We start from the raw sequence: 25,497 nt of genomic DNA on the forward strand, positions 1-25,497 counted from the left end.
TCTTACAGCTTTTCTTCTTACATGATTTCATTTGCATTTATTTTATTTTTAAAGTTTGTTATTGTGATAAAAATATGCATAATTTAAAATTTACTATTTTAACCATGTTTTAGTGTACAGATCAGGGACATTAAGTACATTGACATTGTTGTGCAACCATTGCCACTATCTATCTCAAGAAATTTTCCATCTTCCCAAACCGAGATTCTATAGCCACTAAATAACCCTGTATGTTTTAAGTTTTTACTGCAGTATAACACATGCAGGAAAATCTCACATATTTACTATCAGAACATGAGTACACCTATATAATTCCCACTAGGTAAAGACATGGGATGCCAGAACCTTAAAAGTTACCTTTTGGTCTTCCTGATCATCATTCTTCCCTTTTCCTGAAAAGGCAAATTTCTATCCTATAGGTAACCCCTGTATATAAAACAGCCTATTGCATTGGCTTTTTTTTGCTGATTCAGTTTCTTTGTGAGCTTCATCCATGTTTCTGCGTATAACTAACTGTGAAATGTTGATTTTCATTGTTGTATGTAAAGTACTCGACTGTATAAATATATATCATGATTTATTGATATATTTAGACTTGACGGACTTTGAGCCATATTCAAATTCCAAATTTTGCCTATTATGAAAAACACTGCTATAAAAATTCTTTTGCAAGCATTTTGGTCCAAAAGTGCATATATTTTATATACATATTATACAGTATATTTTCATTTTATTTCTAAATTTATATTTAACCAGAAGTAGAATCGTAGTGTATAGGCATATTAAACTTTAGTATGTAACACTAAATAATTTTTTAAGGCAGTAATTTCAATTTGTACTTCTAGCAGCTGTGAAGGAGTCCTCAAAATGTACCACATCTTTGGCAACACTTGAAGTTCTCAGTCTTTTAAATTTTCACAATTCTAGTAAAATATAATGGCATCTCATTGTCTTTTTAATTTGTATTCCCTTAATGATGAATGAGCTTGAGCACCTTTTCATGTTTATGGCATTTTTAGTATTCTTTTATGAAGTTAATATTTAAGTATTTTGCCAATTAAAAATAGGTTATATTTCATTATTTATAAAACTTCCTTACATATTCATAGTCATTTGTCAGTTATTTGTGCTACAATAAATGTCTTCTCTCACCTTTTTTTTTTTTTTTTTTTTTTGAGACCGAGTCTTGCACTGTTGCCTGTGCTGGAGTGCAGTGGCGCGATCTTGGCTTACTGCAACCTCTGCTTCCCAGGTTCAAGTGATTCTCCTGCCTTAGCCTCCTGAGTAGCTGGGATTACAGGTGCCTACCACCATGCTCAGCTAATTTTTCTATTTTTTTTTTTAGTAGAGACAGTTTCACTATGTTGGCCAGGCTGGTCTCCAATGCCTGACGTAGTGATCCACCTGCCTCGGACTCCCAAAGTGCTGGGATTACAGGCGTGAGCCACTGCACCTATCTGGCCCTTCTCTCACTTTTTTATTGGCCTATGTTTGTACATTTTTATGGGGTACGTGTAGTATTTTGTTATATGCATAGAATGTATAATGATCAAATCAGGTTGTTTGAATATCCATCACTTCAAGTATTTATTGTTTTTATGTGTTGGAAACACTTGCAGTCCCCTCTTAGCTATTTTGAAATATACAATATATTGCTGTCAACTCTAGTCATCCTAATCTGCCATCAAACATTGTAACTTATTTTTTTTTCTGTTTAACTGTATGTTTATACCCATTATACATATCCTTATCTCCCTTACCTTCCACCATGATCATGAGGCCTCCCCAGCCACGTGGAACTGTGAGTTCAATTAAACTTTTCTTTTGTAAATTGCCCAGTCTCAGATATATCTTTATCATCAGTGTGAAAACGGACTAATACAGTAATAAAACAAAAGATGACACTTAGAACTGGATCACTTGGCCCTTTCTCTTATTTCCTCCCAGTTCAAAATGCTTGCATATTTTAATAGCCAGCATTCTCTTAGATCTGCAGTTGGGTTCCATACACTCAAACCTTAGCACAATCTTTGTAGTTTTAGCCTTTTTCCAGAAAATCAACTTAGTCTGCCCACCATAGCCACTCTGCTTCCTGTTAGAATGCCACTTTCCCTGGGCCTACAGAGAATCCTTGCCCTTGTTGTACTGTGTTACTTTATGGGGTTGGTACTTGCCCCACTTCTTACAGAAAGTCCGGTGGGTTTTAGGAACATTCACCATGTTTGCGTGAGTGCTATTGGCATGGAAAGGATCCCTATACATTTTCTTTATCTTACTTTGTTCAGCATCTAAGACCTTAGCATGTTGTAAAAAGTGGTCTCTTTCCCAATATCAGTGGAACTGAGAAATGTATTAGAATCTGACATTGGAGGATCCACGTTTTCCTGCAGAGAACTGAGCCAGGAGGAGGCAAGCAGAGCAAGCACAGAACCCTGCAGCAGTATTTATAATCAAGGGATAATCAAGGTCTGCAGCAGAGGTAGTTGGACTCAATTATTCTTTCCCAGATTATGCCATCAGTATCTATACCTTCGAATCATAAGAGAACTGATATTGAGGGCTTATAGGTGACCTGCTCTGAGCTTAGCAAGAAAATTGCAATCCTATGAAGAAAGTAATATTATTGTCCCACTTTAGAGGTAAGGGACCTGAAAGTAAAGAGACTGACAACTTACCCAAGGGCGTAGAACTGGTAAAGGTTGATCCAGTGTTTGTATCCCTTTTTTTCTGATTCCAGAGCCCGTGTAAACGAATATACTACATATATCCTTCTTCCTCATGTCTCTCTGGTGAACTTAGACCTCAGATAGCTTTGGGGGCAGTTTTTGGTCATCTCAGTATCACATCTTTAAACCAATGCTTCTCAGTCTTCATTGTGCACATGAATCACTTGGGGATCTTTAAATGCAGATTCTGTTTGGGTGTGTCCGAGGTGAGGCCCAAGGATCTGTGTTCTAAAACGCTCCCTGGCGATGCTGTTGCTGCTGCTGCTGACACAGGCCCAAGCTTTGAGAAAACAGCAAGAGTTTAACCCAGCTGTAAAGTCTGTGAAGTTGAGCTGCGAATCCAGTAGGTCACATCTACACCTGCTTGCCTTGATTGGCTGAATAATTCCAGCTGCTGTGCATTCCCCTTTAGGGGTCACTTGCTTAATGAAAGAGCTACATAGGCTGTTTCATCAATTTGCCCACATTAAATGGTATTACAAAGAAGAATTTCTATGTCTCTCTCTGATTTTGTTCATGCTCTGGAGAAGGCTAAGAAATAGGTAATTTATGCCAGCAGTTACAGATTACACATTTATTTAGCTACCTGACCGCAATAATAAGACCCTACAGGGGGCCAGATGGGGTTTCGTGGTCTTTACAATGCTGAAAATCTGTCCAAATGTAACAATTATGTAGGTTTCAATGGTCTCCTTATGCAATCCTAGGTAAAAAAAAAAAAAAAAAAAAAAAAAAATCAATCCTTATGATATAAAATGTGAATCTGGCTAGTGACCTAGTGGTGTCCTCTCCAAAGACTTTGTAGCTCTTTTGGATTTGATTTCCAGACACAAAGGAGAAAGCAGAACTGTGTAATTAATTCAATAGTCTACACATGTCTAAGAGGCTGTAATGCCTCTGATTACCTCTCTCATCCTGTGTGGGACTCAGGTGAAGGCAAGATTGTCTCCTTGGCTGTTTCTGCTGTGAATTTCTTCTCTGGTAATCCCTAACAGCATGCATTTTGTACTGAAAAGATAAGGCAAGAAATGAAACTATGGGAGAGTTAGTTAATCCTTGGGATATAGCAGTCCTCTATGATCTCACCAGGCAATGTTCTAGAGGTGATGCAGCTGGACAGATGGCACCTGTAATGTCTTTCAACATAAATGGGACAAAAACAAACTATAAAAGAAAAATGAAAAGACATTTGTCTGGAGTGGAGTCTAGAGATGGGGCACTTTGGCTTTCTCTGTTAGGTTTATAAGATTTGGGGAGGTTATCTTTCTGATGAAGAATACAAAACTACTTTGATGCGCTTGTGCGTGAGGAGGGGATGATAATTATTAAACCCAATTAGCTCTTCAGCCAATTCACTTCTGCCTGTATTGTTGCTCACTGATTTATCTCGCTTCCGGGCCTTCTTCTTTTATTACCCTTTGCCCACTCCCTATATCAGCTGAATATAATTTCTTTGCTTGTTCTGTCATTTCATAATTCCTTGTCTTCTTCAGTGACTTTTCAGGACATCGTCTGAACTCCAAGGATGGCTTTCTGAGGCTTCCTGTGGCTCCAGAGACATTTTGGAAACTTGAATTGTTTCAGGCCAGCTTCATTATCTTTTTATCATGAACTTCCTTGTCTGCAAATATTTTTTTCTCTTTTCTTTTTTCCTGTTTCTTCCACAAGCCTAGGAATCAAGGGAGAAATATGTCATTTACTCATAAACATATTTAACTTGGTGAGTTCAGTTATTTTTGCATTTCATCTTGCATCCAACAAGGTGTGTCCCATCTCCATCTTCTCCATTTCCCTGCCACATTAGTTACTATGTATGTATGTGGTCCACATAGGTGAAAAGCACAATTCCAGGCACTTTAATATCAGATTTAAGGAACTGTTATTTATGCTCATTATCTTTTACATTTCTCCTTGAGATCCTAAACTATATTTTTTTGTTATATCCAGGAGTGGGATTGTTGTGTTCTAGAGTTTGAGCATTCTCAGTTCCACTAAATAGTGCCAGATTTTTTTTCTCTCTCAGAAGCGGGTACCAATTTATATTCCCACTAAGAGTGCAGAAGGTACCACATCTCTTTACAACTCTAACAATATTGGATATTTCAGTTGCTCAAATCTTTGCCAATCTGTAAAGGTATAAATTGACATCTTTTTTAAAGTGTTAGTTTATTGCTTCTTTCTGATCCTTTTTCAACTCCTTATTGAAATATGAACATACAGAAAAGTATACATGTGTACATCTCAATACATTTTTACAAATAGAACACAGTGTGTAACTGTTATGCCAAAACTCTATTGACTCTAACGGGATGGCACCAGGTTCAAGAGGCCAAATAAGAGACCCAGAACCAGAGAATGAGACATGGTGTGTTATCAGGAGTTTTTTTTTTTTTTTTTTTTTGAGACTGAGTCTTGCTCTGTTGCCCAGGCTGGAGTGCAGTGATGTGATCTCGGCTCACTGCAAGCTCCTCCTTCCGGGTTCACGCCATTCTCCTGCCTCAGCCTCCCGAGTAGCTAGGACTACAGGCACCTGACACCATGCCCGGCTCATTTTTTGTATTTTTAGTAGAGACAGAGTTTCACCATGTTAGCCAGGATAGCCTCCATCTCCTGACCTCATGATCTGCCCACCTTGGACTCCCAAACTGCTGGGATTGCAGACGTGAGCCACTGCGCCCGGCCAAGAGCGTCTATACAGGGGAGAGAGTCCAGTGGTGGTGGACTGGGCAGAAGAACTGCAACCACTTTCAGAAAGCGTTCAGTTTACACAAAATTTTCACTTAACACTCTCCCCCTAACAACCCCCACCTGGCAATCTTCGTTTAACCCGTAACAAAGGGCCTTGATCTCTAGTATGGCATGTTTCCAGGGGCTGGGCTAGAGACACAGATGTTCCTCTTAGATAACGAATGGATCTCCAGGTTGGCTACTCCCGGATTCTTTAGCTCCAAAATCTGAACATTCAGGTGCCTATGCCATATAGTATCATTCTTAGGGTATGCGCAGGTTATCACTGTCAGGTGCATTTACCATACAGTAACTAATCCAGATCAATACAGTTTTGCATTTCTCTGATTACTGCTAACCAATGTTGAATCTCCTGATAATAGTTAACCATTTGAAACTCCCTCACTTCATATCTTTTGACCATTGTTCTACTGGGCTGCTTCTTTTCAACTTCCTACTGCACAAAACATTCTTTTACATTCTAGAACTTATTTATATTAGATGTTATACATGTCACCTATCTTGGGTGTTTAGGAGTTTTAATAAATATTAGGGCTGTAATAGATGGAGAATAGAAGACATCAGGTTTCAAAAATTACGTGTACTCACAGAAAGCCAAGGACCTGGTTTTTAGAGCAGAAAACTTTTTCACCCATCATAGTAAAGAAAAATGCAAACTCCAGCCAGTGAACAGAGATTATATAGTGGCTTTTTGGGTCTTAAAAGTAAAATAGAACACTTCTATGGACTTTTTCAGAAAAGTCATAGGGAAAAAATGTATATATGTATATCCAAATCCAAACACAAACACAAACTTCAGCTGATCCAACTGAACATCTGTTGGTATTGCTGTTTCTTTTCATGAAATAAAGTCCTCTGCTTGGCGAATCTAATTGCTTTACTTTAATCCTGTTGCTTTGCCTTCTCTTCACTCAAGGGTCTTTGATTGACAGCTTGATGGGTTTTCTTAGAATTAGATTCAAGTGAGTCCACTAAATTAACTGAAAGGGCTATGCATTTTAGACCACCTGTTCCTCAGCTGTCTCAGAGCTACAAGCATGTCAGATAGTTGACTGAGCTTAATTTACCTCATTCCTTAAAACAAGCAATCAAATTTGTAGCATATAAAAGGAAAATACAGCATAATTGGAAACTGAGTGAAGACAAACCTCTTGAATTCCAGTGGAACTTTTCCTCTGATGCTTACTGTCAGGTATCAACAAATGAAAATTATTATTTCCAAGGAACACTGTGAACAGCTAAAAATTACCAGAAAGACCTCTCCCTAAGAATGGAAAAATACCTTCAGCAGGCTCCAACAATCAATGCTTGAGGAGTACTTGGGCATTTCTATCATATGCATACACAAAGGACTGTGGGGGATAAATGCAGACTATCCCAGGGAGGCAGGAGATGTTGCAGTTGTTGGAGAATAAAAACAATTTGTTATTAAGGTCTGTATAGGTCCTCCAGTGGATTTCCACACCTTTAAGACACAGCCTTAGAGACAGGCACACCTGTGACACAGCGTCCAAGAAGAGAAGGGAATTGAGACAATTAGATAAACTGCAAGGGAAAGAACAAAATTTAAAGAGAAACTTCATACCTGAGGTTACTAATGTTCCAATTTCCTGACACTGCAAGAAGTCAGCAATGTTCCAGATAATACTTTAGAAAAGGAAATGAAGGTTTACATGAGTTTCGTCCCTCTCTCATATATCTTAATTCCATAGAGGCAAAATTAAGCTCTTACAGGGAATCAGATGGAACATTACTGGCAAAAAATGAGTGCTTGTTGAATAAATAAAGACATTTAAAAAGTAAACCTGGCAGAGCAAGATGCCTGAATAGGAACAGCTCCAGTCTCCAACTCCCAGCGCCAGCGACACAGAAGACAGGTGATTTCTGCATTTTCAACTGAGGTACTGGGTTTATCTCACTAGGGAGTGCCTGACAATCAGTGCTGGTCAGCTGCTGCAGCCCGACCAGCTACAGCTGAAGCAGGGCTAGGCATCGCCTCACCTGGGAAGCGCAAGGGGGAAGGGAATCCCTTTTCTTAGCCAGGGGAACTGAGACACACAACACCTGGAAAATCGGGTAACTCCCACCTCAATACTGCGCTCTACCAAGGATCTTAGCAAATGGGCACACCAGGAGACTATATCCCACACCTGGCCGGGAGGGTCCCACACCCACGGAGCCTCCCTCATTGCTAGCACAGCAGTCTGTGATATCCCGGCAAGGCAGCAGCAGCAAGGCTGGGAAAGGGGCGCCCGCCATTGCTGAGGCTTAAGTAGATAAACAAAGCAGCTGGGAAGCTCCAACTGGGTGGAGCTCACAGCAGCTCAAGGAGTCCTGCCTGTCTCTGTAGACTCCGCCTCTGGGGACAGGGCACAGCTAAACAACAACAACAACAACAAAAAGCAGCTGAAACCTCTGCAGACTCAAAAGACTCTGTCTGACAGCTTTGAAGAGAGCAGTGGATCTCCCAACACAGAGGCTGAGATCTGAGAAGGGACAGACTGTCTGCTCAAGGGGGTCCCTGACCCCTGAGTAGCCTAACTGGGAGACATCCCCTACTAGGGGCACCGACACCCCACACCTCACACGGTAGAGTACACCCCTGAGAGGAAGCTTCCAAAGCAAGAATCAGACAGGTACACTCACTGTTCAGCAATATTCTATCTTCTGCAGCCTCTGCTGCTGATACCCAGGCAAACAGGGTCTGGAGTGGACCTCAAGCAATCTCCAACAGACCTACAGCTGAGGGTCCTGACTGTTAGAAGGAAAACTAACAAACAGGAAGGACACCCACACCAAAACCCCATCAGTACGTCACAATCATCAAAGACCAGAGGCAGATAAAACCACAAAGATGGGGAAAAAGCAGGGCAGAAAAGCTGGAAATTCAAAAAATAAGAGCGCATCACCCCCTGCAAAGGAACGCAGCTCATTGCCAGCAACGGATCAAAGCTGGATGGAGAATGACTTTGACGAGATGAGAGAAGAAGGCTCCAGTCCATCAAACTTCTCAGAGCTAAAGGAGGAATTACGTACCCAGCGCAAAGAAACTAAAAATCTTGAAGAAAGAGTGGAAGAATTGATAACTAGAATAATTAATGCAGAGAAGGCCATAAACGAATAGACAGAGATGAAAACCATGACACAAGAAATACGTGACAAATGCACAAGCTTCAGTAACCGACTCGATCAACTGGAAGAAAGAGCATCAGCGATTGAGGATCAAATGAATGAAATGAAGCGAGAAGAGAAACCTAAAGAAAAAAGAAGAAAAAGAAATGAACAAAGCCTGCAAGAAGTATGGGATTATGTAAAAAGACCAAATCTACGTCTGATTGGGGTGCCTGAAAGTGAGGGGGAAAATGGAACCAAATTGGAAAGCACTCTTCAGGATATCATCCAGGAGAATTTCCCCAACCTAGTAGGGCAGGCCAACATTCAAATTCAGGAAATACAGAGAATGCCACAAAGATACTCCTCGAGAAGAGCAATTCCAAGACACATAATTGTCAGATTCACCAAAGTTGAAATGAAGGAAAAAATCTTAAGGGCAGCCAGAGAGAAAGGGCGGGTTACCCACAAAGGGAAGCCCATCAGACTAAGAGCAGATCTCTCGGCAGAAACTCTACAAGCCAGAAGAGAGTGGGGGCCAATATTCAACATTCTTAAGGAAAAGAATTTTCAACCCAGAATTTCATATCCAGCCAAACTAAGTTTCATAAGTGAAGGAGAAATAAAATCCTTTACAGATAAGCAAATGCTTAGAGATTTTGTCACCACCAGGCCTGCCTTACAAGAGACCCTGAAGGAAGCACTAAACATGGAAAGGAACAACCGGTACCAGCCATTGCAAAAACATGCCAAAATGTAAAGACCATCGAGGCTAGGAAGAAACTGCATCAACTAACGAGCAAAATAACCAGTTAATATCATAATGGCAGGATCAAGTTCACACATAACAATCTTAACCTTAAATGTAAATGGACTAAATGCTCCAATTAAAAGACACAGACTGGCAAACTGGATAAAGAGTCAAGACCCATCAGTCTGCTGTATTCAGGAGACCCATCTCACATGCAGAGACATACATAGACTCAAAATAAAGGGATGGAGGAAGATCTACCAAGCAAATGGAGAACAAAAAAAAGCAGGGGTTGCAATACTAGTCTCTGATAAAACAGACTTTAAACCATCAAAGATCAAAAGAGACAAAGAAGGCCATTACATAATGGTAAAGGGATCAATTCAACAGGAAGAGCTAATTATCCTAAATATATATGCACCCAATACAGGAGCACCCAGATTCATAAAGCAAGTCCTTAAAGACTTACAAAGAGACTTAGACTCCCATACAATAATAATGGGAGACTTCAACACCCCACTGTCAACATTAGACAGATCAACGAGACAGAAAGTTAAGAAGGATATCCAGGAATTGAACTCATCTCTGCAGCAAGCAGACCTAATAGACATCTACAGAAATCTCCACCCCAAATCAACAGAATATACATTCTACTCAGCACCACATCACACTTATTCCAAAATTGACCATATAATTGGAAGTAAAGCACTCCTCAGCAAATGTACAAAAACAGAAATTATAACAAACTGTCTCTCAGACCACAGTGCAATCAAACTAGAACTCAGGACTAAGAAACTCAATCAAAACTGCTCAACTACATGGAAACTGAATAACCTGCTCCTGAATGACTACTGGGTACATAATGAAGGCAGAAATAAAGATGTTCTTTGAAACCAACGAGAATAAAGATACAACATACCAGAATCTCTGGGACACATTTAAAGCAGGGTGTAGAGGGAAATTTATAGCACTAAATGCCCACAAGAGAAAGCAGGAAAGATCTAAAATTGACACTCTAACATCGCAATTAAAAGAACTAGAGAAGCAAAAGCAAACACATTCAAAAGCTAGCAGAAGGCAAGAAATAACTAAGATCAGAGCAGAACTGAAGGAGATAGAGACACAAAAAACCCTCCAAAAAATCAATGAATCCAGGAGTTGGTTTTTTGAAAAGATCAACAAAATTGATAGACCACTAGCAAGACTAATAAAGAAGAAAAGAGAGAAGAATCAAATAGACTCAATAAAAAATGATAAAGGGGATATCACCAGTGACCCCACACAAATACAAACTACCATCAGAGAATACTATAAACACCTCTATGCAAATAAACTAGAAAATCTAGAAGAAATGGATAATTTCCTGGACACTTACACTCTCCCAAGACTAAACGAAGAAGAAGCTGAATCCCTGAATAGACCAATAGCAGGCTCTGAAATTGAGGCAATAATTAATAGCCTACCAATGAAAAAAAGTCCAGGACCAGATGGATTCACAGCTGAATTCTACCAGAAGTACAAGGAGGAGCTGGTAACATTCCTTCTGAAACTATTCCAATCAATAGAAAAAGAGGGAATCCTCCCTAACTCATTTTATGAGGCCAGCGTCATCCTGATACCAAAGCCTGGCAGAGACACAACAAAAAAAGTGAATTTTAAACCAATATCCCTGATGAACATCGATGCAAAAATCCTCAATAAAATACTGGCAAACCAGATCCAGCAGCACATCAAAAAGCTTATCCACCATGATCAAGTGGGCTTCATCCCTGGGATGCAAGACTGGTTCAATATACACAAATCAATAAACGTAATCCAGCATATAAACAGAACCAAAGACAAGAACCACATGATTATTCCAATAGATGCCGAAAAGCCTTTTGACAAAATTCAACAGCCCTTCATGCTAAAAACACTCAATAAATTCGGTATTGATGGAACGTATCTCAAAATAATAAGAGCTATTTATGACAAACCCACAGCCAATATCATACTGAATGGGCAAAAACTGGAAAAATTCCCTTTGAAAACTGGCACAAGAAAGGGATGCCCTCTCTCACCACTCCTATTCAACATAGTGTTGGAAGTTCTGGCAAGGGCAATCAGGCAAGAGAAAGAAATCAAGGGTATTCAGTTAGGAAAAGAAGAAGTCAAATTGTCCCTGTTTGCAGATGACATGATTGTATATTTAGAAAACCCCATCGTCTCAGCCCAAAATCTCCTTAAGCTGATAAGCAACTTCAGCAAAGTCTCAGGATACAAAATTAATGTGCAAAAATCATAAGCATTCTTATACACCAGTAACAGACAAATAGAGAGCCAAATCATGAATGAACTTCCATTCACAATTGCTTCAAAGAGACTGAAATACCTACGAATCCAACTTACTAGGGATGTAAAGGACCCCTTCAAGGAGAACTACAAACCACTGCTCAGTGAAATAAAAGAGGACACAAACAAATGGAAGAACATACCATGCTCATGGATAGGAAGAATCAATATCGTGAAAATGGCCATACTGCCCAAGGTAATTTATAGATTCAATGCCATCCCCATCAAGCTACCAATGAGTTTCTTCACAGAATTGGAAAAAACTGCTTTAAAGTTCATATGGAACCAAAAAAAGAGCCCGCATTGCCAAGACAATCCTAAGTCAAAAGAACAAAGCTGGAGGCATCACGCTACCTGACTTCAAACTATACTACAAGGCTACAGTAATCAAAACAGCATGGTACTGGTACCAAAACAGAGATATAGACCAATGGAACAGAACAGAGTCCTCAGAAAAAATACCACACATCTACAGCCATCTGATCTTTGACAAACCTGAGAGAAACAAGAAATGGGGAAAGGATTCCCTATGTAATAAATGGTGCTGGGAAAATTGGCTAGCCACAAGTAGAAAGCTGAAACTGGATCCTTTCCTTACTCTTTATATGAAAATTAATTCAAGATGGATTAGAGACTTAAATGTTAGACCTAATACCATAAAAACCGTAGAAGAATACCTAGGTAATACCATTCCGGACATAGGCATGGGCAAGGACTTCATGTCTAAAACACCAAAAGCAATGGCAACAAAAGCCAAAATTGACAAATGGGATCTAATTAAACTAAAGAGTTTCTGCACAGCAAAAGAAACTACCATCAGAGTGAACAGGCAACCTACAGAATGGGAGAAAATTTTTGCAATCTACTCATCTGACAAACGGCTAATATCCAGAACCTACAAAGAACTCAAACAAATTTACAAGAAAAAAACAAACAGCCCCATCAAAAAGTGGGCAAAGGATATGAACAGACAGTTCTCAAAAGAAGACATTCATACAGCCAACAGACACATGAAAAAATGCTCATCATCACTGGCCATCAGAGAAATGCAAATCAAAACCACAATGAGATACCATCTCACACCAGTTAGAATGGCAATCATTAAAAAGTCAGGAAACAACAGGTGCTGGAGAGGAGATGGAGAAATAGGAACACTTTTACATTGTTGGTGGGATTGTAAACTAGTTCAACCATTATGGAAAACAGTATGGCGATTCCTCAAGGATCTAGAACTAGAAGTACCATATGACCCAGCCATCCCATTACTGGGTATATACCCAAAGGGTTATAAATCATGCTGCTATAAAGACACATGCACACGTATGTTCATTGCAGCACTATTCACAATAGCAAAGACTTAGAATCAACCCAAATGTCCATCAGTGACAGACTGGATTAAGAAAATGTGACACATATACACCATGGAATACTATGCAGCCATAAAAAAGGATGAGTTTGTGTCCTTTGTAGGGACATGGATGCAGCTGGAAACCATCATTCTCAGCAAACTATCACAAGAACAGAAAACCAAACACCGCATGTTCTCACTCATAGGTGGGAACTGAACAATGAGATCACTTGGACTCCGGAAGGGGAACATCATACATCGGGGCCTATCATGTGGAGGGGTGAGGGGGTAGGGGTGAGGGATTGCATTGGGAGTTATACCTGCTGTAAATGACAAGTTGATGGGTGCTGACGAGTTGATGGGTGTAGCACGCCAACATGGCACAAGTATACATATGTAACAAACCTGCATGTTATCCACATGTACCCTAGAACTTAAAGTATAATAATAAAAAAAAGTAAAAAATAAAAAAAAAGTAAACCTGAATACACAATCTATAGAGTCAAAAGATCTGTCTTATTGATAGGCATGTTAATGGGCTGAAACTAAAAGGTTTCTTCTGTTTACTTTCATTGTCTTAGATACCACTTATTGTTTTCTATGACTTTTAACGAATCCTAGTATTGAAACTTGAAAAAATAAATTTCCATATGATAATTACTTTATAGGCAGAGAATTACCTTTTTTTCTGAATTTGGAATGTGGAGCCCAGCTGGCACTGTGATATTCTTTGTGTTATCTCTTTGGACTCTTCAAATTGGAAAGTCCTGAAATAATTGTTTGGAAGTAGTGTAACATCCATGGCCCTCAAGGACAGATTCTGTTATTAAGGTCTGTGTAGGTCCTCCAGTCAATTCCCATACCTTTAAGATACACAGTCACACCTGTTCCAGTGAGAGAATCCAGGTATCACCTACTGAGGGAGCTTCTATTGATTCAAAATAGAACTACCCAGGAACCAAGAGTTCTTCTAGCTAGAAAGGCCCAGAATAACAAATTAAGAAGGGCCTTAATTTTTAGAAATGTTTTTACTATGCTAAAATATTACATAAAATTGTCATCTTAACTATTTGGAGGACATAATTCGATGATGTTAATTATAGTTATGATGTTGTGCAAGCATCACCACTATGAATTTCCAAAAGTTTTCCATCACCCCAAAGAAGAACCTTATACCCATTAAACAATAACTCACCATTTTCCCTCTCCTCTGCCATTGGGAACTTCTAATCTATTTTCTGTCACTATAAATTTTCCTATTTTAGATATTTTACATAAGTGGAATTACACACCATTTGTCCTTTTGTGTCTGGCTCATTTTAGCCAATTATAAGAATATGGGAGTTGATATCCGTGTGACAAAATGGTAAAAGTAGACTGATATCCCCCAAGGCAACACTAACTTTGCAATTATCTGCAAATCTGTACAGAGAAGAGAGAAGTACACACTTCTTTCTGATCAGTAGTTACACATCCCACCTCAGGCCCATGTTGATTTGCGTAAAAAAATCTACAACTTTCTTTCTTTTTTATTTTTTTTCAAATGGAGTCTTGCTCTCTCACGCAGGCTGAAGTACAGTGGCACAATCTCAGCTCACTGCACCCTCTACCTTCCGGGTTCAAGTGATTCTCCTGTCTCAGCCGCCTGAGTAGCTGGGATTACAGGAGTGCACCACCATGCCCAGCTAATTTTTTGTATTTTTAGTAGAGACGGGGTTTCACCATGTTGATCAGGCTGGTCTCGAACTCCTGACCTGATGATCTGCCTGCCTCGGCCTCCCAAAGTGTTGGGATTACAGGCATAAGCCACCGTGCCCAGCCAAAAAAATCTGCAACTTTCTAAACAGCAGTGGTCATTGGAATCAATTCATGATTAATTTTTCACCTATCTTTCACTTTCAAGATCCTACTGCCACCAGTCCATAACACTGGTGCCTTCAATAAGCACTTGAAGGATGTTATTCTTGTCTGCAACCTATTCTGGTACCAAATACTACATCAGTTTGAACTCAGCTGTAGATAACAAAAGTACACTTGACAGTTTAAGCAGATATAGAATGTAATACATGGAATTAAAGGCTTACAAAATTATTGGATGAACCACGGGAGCAGTTTCCACTCTCAGCCTCTGTGGATGACTCTTAGAATAACACAACACACTAGCTCATAAAGAAAACTGCTTCCTCTGCCTCAGCCAGGAAGCTCAAAATCACAAAGCAACTGCGCCAATTTGTAGAAACAAATCACCTTAGCTAAATTTGGGTAGCAGAAAACTATCACAAGAACAGTTGGTTTTGGAAACATGTCACCTTATGAGTGATCTTATGTTACCTGTGGAGGGTGTCCAGGTTCTTGGCATTTTGCACAAAGAATTGGACAAAATTTACAAAGAAAGAATGAAGCAACAAAAGCAGACATTTATTGAAATGAAAGTGCACTCCACAGGGCAGGGAGTGGGCCAAACAAGTGCCTAAAGAGCACTGGTTACAGAATTTTCTGGAGTTTAAGTACCTTCTAGAGGTTTCCCATTGGTTACTTGACTTAAACCCTAGGGAAATGTAGTAATGGCCTGTGATCAGTCTGATTGGTCACATTGAAGCTGAAGTTACAAAGTTATACTCCTATGCAAATGAAGAATTGACCTACCATCAGTCTGATTGGTTTGGGGATGGGACCAATCAGAAGTACTTTCAATGTTTTTATCTGCCATGCAGTAAAGTGGGGTGGGGTTTGCAAAGGGAGTAGCCTCTGGTCCTTTTGTTACTTGTGCATGGAAAGTTGGGGTTTTCCTTTTGATTTAGTTCTAGGAAGTCAGCATGAATCAGCCTCAGGTTCACTGCCTCCAGACCCTATTTTCCTGCCTCACTGGGTTACAAGAAATTACGACAAAACGTGTTTATCTTCTGAGTCAGGGCATTCCCATTTTAACCAGCACTTGCAAAATGGACACCTTGCTTGCTATCAACTTATTTCTAATTCAAGTCAGAGCAAGTATATGTAACTGATAGAAACTAAGTTGTATGCAGACTTCTAACTACAAAAACAATTGTAGCTTTCATTTCTTTTCAGTTTCTGTAGTGCAGGAAGTTATTCTGGAAAGTATAGAACATATGGTTAGTGAATGAATCTTCCATCTCCCCCAGAAGAGGTGACTCTAGCTTTATTCAATATTTTAAAAGAATTCCTAATGCATACAAAAAGGAAAAACTTTCTGGTGTTTGCACAGAACCAAGTAATTACATGTTAACTAGACTCTAGTCATAATGATAAGATACTATACGCAACAATGGACCTTACTGAATCCCAATAATTAAATCATCGTAAGCTAGGTTAAGTGATCTTTTGTTTAATAATTGCTTTAAAAATTTTTAGGTAACTAATACCTAACATTTTCCCCAAAGGCATTAAGATACTGTGTGACAGAAATTATTTAGAACAATAATTTCCTTTTTAACATCCTGTTTAAAAAAAAATGTGTGTAACTTAAATGCAATTCAGGCAATAAATAGAAATAAATGTACTTTTGACTTTTGTTTCTCATTTGGTTTTTGTTTTCCTTTTGGTTTTGTGAAAATGTATTTCTGGAATAACTTAATATATCTCTTTTTCAAGATCTCTGTTAGGTATATCCTCATTAACCAAGCCATGACTAAAGCACTGGAGTGGTGAGTTTGATTATTTGGAAGAAAGTATGACAATAGTAAGTTCAGATGAAGCCAGTGAATATTTTTATCCATGTAAGAGCTACTTGCCTTCTGAATAATCTTTTAAAATGATCTGAGATGTTTCAAAGTTCAGATTTTCTACAGGAAACCATAGCTGATAGTTGAAAACAAAAATGTAAGCTGGGTGCGGTGGCTCACACCTGTAATCCCAGCACTTTGGGAGGCTGAGGTGGGTGGATCATTGAAGGTCAGGAGTTCGAGACCAGCCTGGCCAATATGGTGAAACCCTGCTTCTACTAAAAATACAAAAATTAGCCAGGCTTTGTGGCACATACCTCTAATCCCAGCTACTCAGGAGGCTGAGGCAGGAGAATGGCTTGAACCAGGGAGGTGGAGGTTGCAGTGAGCCGAGATCACGCCACTGCACTTCAGCTGGGTGACAGAGCAAGATTCTGTCTCAGAAAAGAAAAAAAAAAAGAGAAAGAAACAAAAATCTAGCATTTTAAGGCAAAAAACTAATAATACTTGTTACCTGGAAAACAATACCTTAATAACTTAATTATAACTTGGTCACTTCTAACCTTAGTATCCAGCTTAAAGCTGTCTTTATAACATCAAGGAAAAAAGCATAAATGAAATTAAATGTGTTAAATTTCATAATAATTTGCAAAGTACTTACCAGCTAAATTTTGATTTTGTTATCCACTAACAGGTTGGATTGTAACTTTTACATAAGTGAAAAGATAAAATAGGCGACAGATACATAAAATGCACACATCTGAGAGTTGGGTCAAACTGCATTCACGTACTTGAATGGTCACTTTCATGTTGGAAATAGTAAATTACTGTCTATAAGCCACAAAAAGAGTAATCATTTATTGTGTGCTATCTATGGGGCCAGTCACTGTTACAAGTAAACCATCCATATTGTGAGCCATGGAATGCTCACAATAGGGCTAGATGGTGGGTAGTATAACTATGATGATGAACAAACATATGATGAAAATAAGGCACTGAATAACTGACGTGAGGCCACACAGGTAAGATGGGGACAACAATATTTGAACTCAGGAGATTAAACTGTTTCATATCACACAAGCAACACTAAAAGAAAAGTGGACTGAAATACAACGAGTTGGAGAATGAAGAAAGATCTTTCCCTTCCTTCTACTTATCCTCATTTCTTCAGGCACCCTTGAAGAAATGAGGCCTCTGTGTTATCATGGAAGAGAAAGCTGTTGTATTTTCTTCCAACTCAATATAGGAGTTGCTCTGGGTTGCATCTTACGAGCCGTGGTGGTGGTCCCAGCTTACACCCATAAACCGAAATATATTAAACATATTTTGATTATTTTTGCTGACTATATCCTTATCAATGGGAGATATATGGTAGACATGAGTTCTAAACTTGAAAGCTCAGTGAAATTCATTTCACTTTCAATCCATATCTGTCCCTGAGCATCACCCTTTACCAATATAAATAGATAATGAATAAGTAAGTAATGAGTACTCTTCTCAACCTGACTCCAACACTTTCTCTAAGGTATAACTGGCTAGTGCACGTGTTTCCCCTGATTGATTTTATCTTGTTTAGGGCTGTCCTTTGTGATTTTTAAAACGTCACCAGGAGGATCACCCGTGTAATTCCACCTCACATAGGCCCTGGACTATTTTTGACAGCACACCTAATGTGTTGATAACACTCCTGCACTTTGCGAAATGCCAACACTCTGTAGGCTTTCCTAGATATCTTCTACATTCTGTCAACACCAGTCTCTTAAAAATGTTTCCTCTTCTCTTTTCATTGCCTTTAGAATGATTTGATATTTTATCGTAGTTTTTGTATTTTTCGATACATTTGTTGTAAATTATATATTCCTTTTATATTTCAGTTTGTAGACTTTACATCTTAAAATGAATACTTATGTTTTAAAGTTAATCATGTTTCTTACTCTTTTGTGAGCAATACTTTAAGTAGAATTATTATTTTTTACCAGTAAATATTTGTTTCTATACATCCATATGTACTGCTTTCTTTGCTTTTTACTCCTGCTTGCATCTAAAATCTTCCATCTCATCACATTATTTCTGCACTATCTATTAATTACCTATTTCTTTATTTTTAAAGTTCTTTTAAAAAATGCGTGTATTCCTTATTCATATTTTGTAGCCTTTCAAATGAATTATTTATAAAAGGCTGAACATTTTATTTTGGCATTTCCTAAGTTCAGTATCTTTAATTTTTAGGCTCTGATTTTGATATCGATTGTTCCTGCTGACAAGCTTATATGCCTTATTTTTCTGGGTATTTTGTGAGTTTTCTTCCTGTGAGCTGCTAATTTTTCCTGTAACTGTATGCATGCACATTTCCTGAGGCCTGGAATAATGTGAGTTTTTCAATAGAAAACGTTCAAATGCTCTTATAAGGTGCCCTAAGGGACTGCACTTTAAAAATAACTTTAAATTAAATACATGATTTAATTACTTTTATGTCACTCACACAGTTTGTGTTTACTCTTCTGTAAAGTGCCTGCTTAAGTCATTTATCTGTTTTTCTACTGTATTTCTTATCTCTTTCATATTGAGAGTCTCACAATTTTAGATAAGAATACTATTTTGGATAAATATACCACAAATATTTTTTCTAAGTTTGTGGTATGTCTTTTAATTTTGTTTGTGTTATGTTTTCAGAGGTGGCATTTATTTCTTTTAATGTAGTCATATTTATTATTTGTCTACATTTTGTTTAAGAACTACTTCTCTCTTATGTTATACATGTATTAATAGTTCATATTTTTCTAATGTGTTATAGTTTTGCCCTGCACATTTAAGCAGTTTAGCCACAAAATATTTTTGTGAAAAGTCAGAATTGTAATTTATTTTTTCCCCAAATGTATAACAAATGTAGAAGACACTGCCCATTGAGTAATCCATCCTCAACCCACTTATCTGCAATGACGGATGTAACAAGGATTATATTCCTACATTGCCATCAGTCTGTTCTTAGAGTTCTACTCTCTTCAATTTGGTCTATTTGTTTATCACTAAGTCAAAATCACACTGTTTTCATTGGTAGCCTTTAAAACAAATCCTTGTATCTTGTTAATAAATCTTTGTATCTTGTTTCCCACCTTGTTATTTTCCTTCATTATTTTGACTATTTTTTAGCTTTGGTCTTCTCATGTATATTTTAGATTAAGTTAACTATTTCTGTCAGCCATCTACTGTCTTTGCTATTGGTGTTAGATTAGAATGAAGAACCAGAATGACATTATGCTATTCTTCTAGTACTTCCAAATTTCTACATTGAGAAATTTAAAGGCGGGAAAGTAATTATTTTTTGGGCACATGTTTCTTCATTCTTATTTTAAAATATAAAATAAAATCAAACTATGTAATAGATACTCTACATTGTGTCTTTGCCTACTTTTCTATTATATTTTCCTTTCCTATCTCCATGATTTGATTCTTTCATGCATCATTTGATTCACGCATTGAGGCATTCATGGGTACAGTTTACATGGGTCAGAAGTTTCTATTCGTCTACAAGTAGAAACTCTCAGATAACTCTTTTTCCCCTCCATAAAAAAGCTACATTTGATCTTAAATTACTGAAGTGTACGGCTAAAACATCTAAATTCATTTGATATTTAGACACTTCCCAGCAAGGGCTTAAAAATAATACTTTTGATGAGGAATGGAAATGCAATGATCTGTTTAAATTAAGAATCTTCTGTAAGAATTTTAAGGGGACCTACCACTCTCTGAGATGGATCTTGCTCAAAAATGAACCCTAATTTATTACTTCCAGTCCTGGTTTTTCTGTTGCTCAGTTGATAATGAGGGCTAAAAATAGCAACGCAGCAAACACCCAAAACACACAAAGTCTAACAATTTATCCTGCCAAAACTTAGAGAGAAAGTAGTACAAAGATATTCAGCAAATATTCAATCTCTTAGGGAATTAAAGGAAACATTATTTTCAAAAACAGCTTATATCTAGGTTGAAAATTTAAAACTTTAAAAAAATAGCTTCAGTCCATGTTGGAACGTGGATTTTTCCCCCCTTGTTGATACTGGTGGCATCAACATAGCTTAGCAAATTTTTGTCTGGGAAAAAATTGAACAAGAGTAGTTCTATATTTTTTTCTTTCTGCTTTACAAATACAGCATAAACTTAGACTGTTACTTTCAGAAGTCAAATTTACAGATTCAATTTTGTACTACTAATCTTCCTTTTAAAGTTATATTTGTATCTATATTTTCAGCCAATGTTTACTGTGTGCCTCTTCTGCATCAGACATATCTTTAGGTGCAGCATTAGAGAGAAAATACAGACATAATTTCCTACTCTTAAGGGGATGCGGCTTAATAGATGAAGGCATTCAACCTCTGGCCCTTATCTATTCAGAATTGGTTTGTGAGTGACGATTTGGGGGAAATCATCTCCCGGTATAGAAAAACAAGGAGTAATGAGACACTAAACTCAGCATGCACCTAAATTCATTTTAAATACACTTTAGTGAGGCCAGGCGCGGTGGCTCAAGCCTGTAATCCCAGCACTTTGGGAGGCCGAGACGGGCGGATCACGAGGTCAGGAGATCGAGACCATCCTGGCTAACACGGTGAAACCCCGTCTCTACTAAAAGATACAAAAATATAGCCGGGCGAGGTGACGGGCGCCTGTAGTCCCAGCTACTCGGGAGGCTGAGCCAGGAGAATGGCGGGAACCCGGGAGGCGGAGCTTGCAGTGAGCTGAGATCCGGCCACTGCACTCCAGCCTGGGCGACAGAGCAAGACTCCGTCTCAAAATAAATAAATAAATAAATAAATAAATAAATAAATAAATAAATACACTTTAGTGAATAAGACAAGCTAGCCACAATTCTAGGTTCTGAAGACACACTGAGATTCAGTACGGTCCCAGATTCTACTGGAAGAGATAGTTATCTAAACAGATTATCGTAATATCATATGATTAAAGGAAGCTCCTCACAACTTAGATTGAGACAAGTAAGATTTCACAGAGTAGGTAGCATTTGAAGTAGTAAAATTATACAGTGAGTTCAGTAAAGACAAGATTTTCCATGTGGACGTTTTATGGGAAAAGGGGGAATTACACTAGATTTTAATTAACGATGACGAGTGAATGTCTAGAGTAAGCATTTTGCTAAAAATAGATTTGTCTTCATTGATAAATACTTCAGACAACACTTGACTCGGCAATATACCAAAACATTCTGTCTCCAATGAAGGAGAAACTCACTTTTAAACCATTTTTCATGTCAAATAACATTTTGTAGCTATCTACTAGTGGGTATGAACTGTCAACTCTCATTCATGTTTCCTTGCTTCTTGAGGTCTCCCTTTTGTAGATATTGAGATCCTATAACCAGTAAACTTTTCCTAAAACGTAGGAAGATTATGTGTGAACTGGAGAATGTATGAGTCCCTTTGCTATCATATTGCTATTTATTTTATTTAAATAAATAAAGCTTTCTACTTCAAAGAAGAAAGCTTTGATCACTTAAAGTCCCCAAGAAGGCTAAAAGTGACACTGAAGTTGTCTTTCCCTGGAGATAATAAATATAATTGGCTCAGTCATGAAGAGCACCTGTAGCATTAGAGCACCTGCTTAGCTATATGGATCCAGCTGCCCTTGACACCCCACTTTATGAATTAACTGAAAAAGAAAAAAAGAGGTAGAAGAAGGCAAAAGAGTCAGAATGTAAGGATCGAAAACAGAGGGGTTTAGATGACAATGCCAAAATTACATCTGGGGGAAGAATAACACTGATTTGGCCTAGATTCATTGACAAGACTAAAGAGAATCAATTTATAGCAAGCCTTTTATAATCTCTTTTAAGTTCATTTTTGTCTCTACTCAAATTATTGGCATGTCCTTGCACAACAGTCACGAACGACAAGTATCAAACAATTAATCAAGCAAAAACTATCAGTATTTCAAAATGATTAATTTATGTGATATAGAGAATCTGCGATACACCAGAGTGAAGGCAAGTAAAGCAAGCCCTGTATTGCTAATGGCTTATAGCTGGGTAGAAATCAAGAGAGATTACTCATTCATTAATTTAACAAATATTTATTACACCCACTAAGTATAAGATTGTCTTTTTATTAATGAGTAAATAGCAGGGATCAAAAACAATAGATTTTCTGCTTGTGAGAGCTTATATTCAAACGAGAAAGAAAGAGAAACAATAAACATGTAACCAAGCAATTAAAAAACTACATAATATATCTACAGGTAGTTACAAATCTTAGCGGGGGGGAAAAAAGGGTAGACTGGGTAGATGTACAGGAGGATACTTAAAATTGAGTGGACAGAAAAGTATCTTTGGGAAGACTTTGAGCTTTGACTTGAGGGATTAAAAGTGATCATTTATACAAAGTACTAGGGAGAATGTTTCAGGCAGTCAGAGAAGCCAGCATGCTAAGAGTAAATTAGTCTGGCATGTTTGCAGAACAGAAAGAAGCTACAGTGGATGAAATTTGGCAAATAAAGGAGAAAGTTTTATGAGAAATTCAGAAAAGTAGCCAGCCATCTGGTTGTATAGACTCTACATTGTAGAGTCTGGAAATATGTGATGAAAAATTTAGATTTTATTCTAATTGCAGAAGCAGACAGCTGATGGTTTTAAAAGAGAACTGAAATATTGTCAATTATATTAATAAAAAATGACTCTAGCTACAAGTCTAGAAGGGACCATTATATACGCACCCAGAATGGAAGCAGGAGATCAGTGAGGAAGTTGTTTTAGTAATTCAGGCAGAGTAGATGATGGTAGAAGTGACCATGATAACAAGCAGTTAGATTGAACATATATTTAGAAAATAGTGTAGCTAGATCTACTTTATCTAGTGCAGATAGGTCGGCTTTGATATGAAAGTGAAAGAAAAAAGAGGAACCAAGAATAATTCTTCTTTAGTGGGGGGGTGGGGGGACAGGCTTAAAAATCAGGTAATGATATTATGATGATGGCATTTACAGAAAGCAGGAAGACTTCAGAGGAAAATAAGAATTTTGTTCTGACATGTTCAGTCTGAGATGATTGTTGAACATTTAAGAGATATCTAGTAGGCAGTGATCATATATCAATGAAGGTGATATTACTGGGAGATAGCACTTTGAGAGGCCGTTTGCGCATTGATGGCATATGAAGACATACGTCCTAATGATAAGTTTTTTGCAGTATTAAAAATTACATAACTAGAGGCTTCTGGTTCTGAAATGAGATGGCGTAGATTCACTTTCCCTCCTGCTCTCCTCTAAATACAACTGAAAGCCCTGTAAATAATTCAACAGGCAACCAATATATGACTCTGGGTAAGAAGAAAGTGAACTTATTAGGGATATCAGGACTTAAGTAAACAACACAGTGAGTTCTCTGAGTTTTTGGTTTTTATTTGTATTGTGGATTGGAGACTGAAGAGGGCTGCAATCCAAAACCACTAACAGTTGTAGACAAAATGATCAAACAAATAAGAAAAGCTGGCTAAAGAATGAGAAGCCAAAGCACATCAGAGAGCCAGTGGGGTGTTTCAACCCCTTCTTCACAACCACGCGCTGGCAGGATCTCCAATCCACCCGTAAAGTCACAGGGGAATCTCCAGTGGAGCAAACAAAGTCCACAGTGGCAGTGAGGCCCCTGGCCACTCCACAGCCAGATCCCCAGCAAGCAGTCTAATTCTACCACAGCAGCAGCAACAGCAACAAGAGCAGCAGCAGCAGCAAAATCACAGTGCAACTACCCAATCCCTGCTCCATAACCAGCTACTTGTGGGTAGAGTCATCAGCCCAAAAACGTAGTATCAGAGAAGCTTAGCATCTCCACCTAGTGTTATAATGAGACGCAGGTCCAACACCTCAACCTCTATAATAGCATTGCAATGGGTCTGAAATCTAAATACACTGAGGTTGTAGCTCACATAAGCAAACCAGAATTTATGCCAGAACAAAACTTAAACTAAAGCCACGCTAAACATAAACAAGGCAACTGCATGCTAAAATACAACACTGAAAAATGATCAAAAGTGTTCTAATATAATGAGCAAATGATATGAGATATACTTACATGCTAAGAACCAAGGACCAAGAATCACAAGTTGGATGACAATAGACAATCAACTGATGTCAACACCAAAGTAAATCAGTGGTGAAATTGTTTGACAAGAAATCTAAAGCAGCCATCATAAAATTCTTCAATAAGCAATTATAAAATTTATTGAAAATGAAAAAGAGATCTCATTTAAAATTTGATATTATAAAAATAATCAAATAAAAAACAGAATTACAAAATATAATAGCCAATTTTTTAAAAAACAATCTGGATATTCAATAGTAGAGAGGAGAGGACAGAATATAGCATCCGTGAGTTTGAAGACAGACCAATAAAATTTACTCAAAGAAAAAGTAGAAAACAAAACAACAACAAAAAAACAGTGCCTTAAGAACCTGACAATAAAAACCAGTTCAACATTTGCACTGTTGATTAGTCAGGAGAGAACAGAAGAGAGTGTGAGATGGAAAAATATTTGAAGAAATAATGACTTAAAACTTCCAAAACTTGCCGAAAGGCATACATCTACAGATTTCAAAGATCAGGTTAACTCCCAATAGGAAAACCTGAGGGAAATTTAAACCAAGACACATCATAATTACACGCTAATAAATTAAACAAAGAAAAAAATAAAAACAGCCAGATAGACAAAATTATAGAAATAGATATTACCGACAGAGTTACACCAATTTGGATAATAGCAGATTTCTCATCTAAAATCATGGAGGTTTGAAGTA

At 37.9% G+C, this 25,497-nt stretch overlaps 1 pseudogene; it reads right to left on the bottom strand.

The window, feature by feature from the left end:
• Positions 1-1,905: 1,905 nt before the first annotated feature.
• Positions 1,906-2,220, bottom strand: LOC126946439 (60S ribosomal protein L36a-like; annotated as a pseudogene).
• Positions 2,221-25,497: the final 23,277 nt, after the last annotated feature.

Source organism: Macaca thibetana, chromosome 2 (assembly GCF_024542745.1).
Source record: "Macaca thibetana thibetana isolate TM-01 chromosome 2, ASM2454274v1, whole genome shotgun sequence".
Lineage (NCBI taxonomy): Eukaryota > Metazoa > Chordata > Mammalia > Primates > Cercopithecidae > Macaca > Macaca thibetana.